This window comes from Ornithodoros turicata, chromosome 2 (genome assembly GCF_037126465.1).
Source record: "Ornithodoros turicata isolate Travis chromosome 2, ASM3712646v1, whole genome shotgun sequence".
Taxonomy (NCBI): Eukaryota; Metazoa; Arthropoda; class Arachnida; order Ixodida; family Argasidae; genus Ornithodoros; species Ornithodoros turicata.
In genome coordinates this window covers 9,320,131-9,325,398 of record NC_088202.1, presented here as the reverse complement: position 1 = coordinate 9,325,398, position 5,268 = coordinate 9,320,131, and the positions used below count along the sequence as shown (strand labels likewise).

At 34.9% G+C, this 5,268-nt stretch overlaps 1 long non-coding RNA gene across 1 annotated transcript; it reads left to right on the top strand.

Annotated features, from left to right (window-relative positions):
* Positions 1-4,663: 4,663 nt before the first annotated feature.
* On the top strand, positions 4,664-5,035 carry LOC135383081 (uncharacterized). The gene is made up of 4 exons (XR_010419655.1): positions 4,664-4,742; positions 4,794-4,817; positions 4,869-4,895; positions 4,954-5,035. It is a non-coding gene; the product is annotated as an uncharacterized LOC135383081 (long non-coding RNA).
* The last annotated feature ends 233 nt before the right edge of the window (positions 5,036-5,268 follow it).

The window sequence follows — 5,268 nt, the reverse complement described above, 5'->3', positions numbered from 1 at the left end:
TTATCAATTAATAACACACACACACACACACACAACAACAACAACAACTATATACACGACACAATAATACATACATATCGGCGGCGGCGACTCTGGAGCTGAAACAAGAAATCAAATTTAAACATCTTTTTCATATTCTTTATAATTCTTTACCATTTGGAAAAAATGTTGGACTAGAGCTAAATACTGAAAAAAAGACAACAGCCATGAGAAAAAAGAACTACACTGTAAATCAAAAACTTACTGCTCTGATCCGATACTGGTGTGTATGCTGAAAAGATATTATCAATTAATAACACACACACACACACACACAACAACAACAACAACAACTATATACACAACAGAACCTGGAAGACCATGAGACACGAACACGAGAGGAAATAAAATCAACATATAACAATAGATTGGTTAATCAAAAACAACAGAGGAGGAGACTATCATTTTTAACTATCATAAAATCATCCTCGTGACTTCCCCATACAATTTTCATTCTAAGAGACACTACAAACCTTACTTTGTTTTATGAATTCAACACAGAAAATATATTAAAATATGAACTTCACCACATAGTACGCTCCAAGCCAGCAATCAACTCTAATAATATCTGCCCTGATTTGTTGAAGACGGGAGGCGTACACCTGACAGTTATGAACATTTTCGAGCGCAATAGGGAAGATTATACCAACATTACACAATTAATCATTTTCTTATTAAGTAAACAGCGTAGACATACGGAAATAATGAGAAAAACGATCAACAGCTAATAGAGAACCAGAACACATCACATAAACAACAGACACATGCAGGAAAATAAATGGAAAAGAATCTATCAAAACGATCAACATGCACGGATGAATGGCAGAAAAACACTTTGAACAGCACATGATGAATAATTTAATACAGATAATACGCTGAATAGCAGATAAACAATCTAAACGGTGCATCTGCCAACGTGTAAACAACAGACAGGAAAATATTACTGAAACAGCTAATAGAGAGCCAAAATCCAACACGTAAACAAGAGGTACACAAAGGATAAATAGTTGAAGAACAATCTAACAAAACAAGAAACATGCATGGATGAATAGCAGAGAAACACTCTAAACGGTGCATCTACCAACGGTAAACAACAGACACATGCAGGAAAATAATTGAAAAAGAATCAATCAAAACGATAAACATGCACGGATGAATAGCAGAGAAACGCTTTGAACGATGCATCTGCCAACATGTAAACAACACACAGGAAAATAATAGCAAACATTACAATTTGAAATAAATTATCTTTTCAAATATCATAAAATCAACCTAGCGAGCTAACAATATAGAATTTTCATCCTACTCAGGCACTATAAACATTACCTTGACAGAGGTATCCAAACACGCAGCACAACTAAGCTTTCCACTATACAACCAGACTGGAGCCGTCTTTCCCTCTATGCAGCCCGGTGGGGTCACTCTCTCCATCTATACAACCCAAAGCCAGCCAGTTGTCAATCTGTGAAGTGGGGAAACCCTCTCTCTTTTTCACATTCTTTCCTCCGAAAGGAAATATTCTTAGGACCAGTGTACAGAGGCGAAATTTTTTATTGATTGCAAATAGACATTGGAATTATTCGACTCTCAAGAATACAATAAGAATTCTATCAAAAACAATAGCACGCAAAAAATCTAAGAATAGACGTTTATGTCAGTGCAAACTGATTTTAGAGAAACTTTATCTAAGCAAACGAGAAAATATTAGCGGCGCAAACAATACCAAACGAGAAACGACGCATTTTAATGTATTTCATATCTGACACAACTATTATGCATACACTATTCTCAACTCACAAAATATCAATCGAGTGATCATCTGAAGCAAAAAAGAGAAAGTCAAATTTATTCAATGACAGAAAGAATACTCATTCGAAAACGAGAAACAAATTTAATTATGAACGATGCATCTGCCAACATGTAAACAACACACAGGAAAATAATAGCAAACATTACAATTTGAAATAATATATCTTTTCAAATATCATAAAATCAACCTAGCGAGCTAACAATATAGAATTTTCATCCTACTCAGGCACTATAAACATTACCTTGACAGAGGTATCCAAACACGGAGCACAACTAAGCTTTCCACTATACAACCAGACTAGAGCCAAGAGGGGTCACTCTTTCCCTCTATGCAGCCCGGTGGGGTCACTCTCTCCATCTATACAACCCAAAGTCAGCCAGTTGTCAATCTGTGAAGTGGGGAAACCCTCTCTCTTTTTCACATTTTTTCCTCCGAAAGGAAATATTCTTAGGACCAGTGTACAGAGGCGAAATTTTTTATTGATTGCAAATAGACATTGGAATTATTCGACTCTCAAGAATACAATAAGAATTCTATCAAAAACAATAGCACGCAAAAAATCTAAGAATAGACGTTTATGTCAGTGCAAACTGATTTTAGAGAAACTTTATCTAAGCAAACGAGAAAATATTATCGGCGCAAACAATACCAAACGAGAAACGATGCATTTTAATGTATTTCATATCTGACACAACTATTATGCATACACTATTCTCAACTCACAAAATATCAATCGAGTGATCATCTGAAGCAAAAAAGAGAAAGTCAAATTTATTCAATGATAGAAAGAATACTCATTCGAAAACGAGAAACAAATTTAATTACATATTTTTTATGATAACTTTGCAATACATGCAGAAGCCGCAAACAAGTCATCTGAAATGCAAATTATTGTGTTTGCTATAGCGGAAATCAACGCACACAACTTAAAAATACATTCCCAACTAATAGAATATTTTTATTAATATCAATCGAGTGATATTTTGTGAGTTGAGAATAGTGTATGCATAATAGTTGTGTCAGATATGAAATACATTAAAATGCATCGTTTCTCGTTTGGTATTGTTTGCGCCGATAATATTTTCTCGTTTGCTTAGATAAAGTTTCTCTAAAATCAGTTTGCACTGACATAAACGTCTATTCTTAGATTTTTTGCGTGCTATTGTTTTTGATAGAATTCTTATTGTATTCTTGAGAGTCGAATAATTCCAATGTCTATTTGCAATCAATAAAAAATTTCGCCTCTGTACACTGGTCCTAAGAATATTTCCTTTAGAAGGAAAGAATGTGAAAAAGAGAGAGGGTTTCCCCACTTCACAGATTGACAACTGGCTGGCTTTGGGTTGTATAGATGGAGAGAGTGACCCCACCGGGCTGCATAGAGGGAAAGAGTGACCCCACCGGGCTGCATAGAGGGAAAGAGTGACCCCGCCGGGCTCCAGTCTGGTTGTATAGTGGAAAGCTTAGTTGTGCTGCGTGTTTGGATACCTCTGTCAAGGTAATGTTTATAGTGCCTGAGTAGGATGAAAATTCTATATTGTTAGCTCGCTAGGTTGATTTTATGATATTTGAAAAGATATATTATTTCAAATTGTAATGTTTGCTATTATTTTCCTGTGTGTTGTTTACATGTTGGCAGATGCATCGTTCAAAGCGTTTCTCTGCTATTCATCCGTGCATGTTTATCGTTTTGATTGATTCTTTTTCAATTATTTTCCTGCATGTGTCTGTTGTTTACCGTTGGTAGATGCACCGTTTAGAGTGTTTCTCTGCTATTCATCCATGCATGTTTCTTGTTTTGTTAGATTGTTCTTCAACTATTTATCCTTTGTGTACCTCTTGTTTACGTGTTGGATTTTGGCTCTCTATTAGCTGTTTCAGTAATATTTTCCTGTCTGTTGTTTACACGTTGGCAGATGCACCGTTTAGATTGTTTATCTGCTATTCAGCGTATTATCTGTATTAAATTATTCATCATGTGCTGTTCAAAGTGTTTTTCTGCCATTCATCCGTGCATGTTGATCGTTTTGATAGATTCTTTTCCATTTATTTTCCTGCATGTGTTTGTTGTTTATGTGATGTGTTCTGGTTCTCTATTAGCTGTTGATCGTTTTTCTCATTATTTCCGTATGTCTACGCTGTTTACTTAATAAGAAAATGATTAATTGTGTAATGTTGGTATAATCTTCCCTATTGCGCTCGAAAATGTTCATAACTGTCAGGTGTACGCCTCCCGTCTTCAACAAATCAGGGCAGATATTATTAGAGTTGATTGCTGGCTTGGAGCGTACTATGTGGTGAAGTTCATATTTTAATATATTTTCTGTGTTGAATTCATAAAACAAAGTAAGGTTTGTAGTGTCTCTTAGAATGAAAATTGTATGGGGAAGTCACGAGGATGATTTTATGATAGTTAAAAATGATAGTCTCCTCCTCTGTTGTTTTTGATTAACCAATGTATTGTTATAGATTTTATTTCCTCTCGTGTTCGTGTCTCATGGTCTTCCAGGTTCTGTTGTGTATATAGTTGTTGTTGTTGTTGTGTGTCTGTGTGTGTGTGTATTATTAATTGATAATATCTTTTCAGCATACACACCAGTATCGGATCAGAGCAGTAATGTTTTGATTTACAATGTAGTTCTTTTTTCTCATGGCTGTTGTCTTTTTTTCAGTATTTAGCTCTAGTCCAACATTTTTTCCAAATGGTAAAGAATTATAAAGAATATGAAAAAGATGTTTAAATTTGATTTCTTGTTTCAGCTCCAGAGTCGCCGCCGCCGATATGTATGTATTATTGTGTCGTGTATATAGTTGTTGTTGTTGTGTGTGTGTGTGTTATTAATTGATAATATCTTTTCAGCATACACACCAGTACCAAGACCAACGCCTGAATGTAAGTAAAAGTTATAGCATAATTACAATAATAAATGATGTTCACTTACAGATTACTGGGGTCCGTCGCCACAGTGTATGTATTAATGAAATGTATAAACTGATATTAATTTGGATTCGCTTACAGATTACTGGGGTCTGCCACCACAGCATTGTATGTATTATTGAAATATAAGTGTGCTTTCATATAATAACAATATCCACTTTTTCAGGTCAGTGCTGTGTCCAACGTGAGTTATCGTGTGGTAAGCAAATGTGACGACGTTAATTTTATGTTTTCTTTCAGGAGTGGAAACAAAAGAGTTTTTAAAAAATGTAATAATAGAGACATTGAATGAAATATTTAGAGAGCAATAAATGTATGTATTCTTTATTATGTGTATTGTGTTTCTTCTGTTACAGGTCGTGAAGGTTTTTCGGCTGGGTTTTTCTCCTTCACCTGATTGGCATCACAATTGGCACAATTCCCAGCACAATTGGCTTTACAATTGGCAACTTGATTGGCATTACAATTGGCATTAATAAAT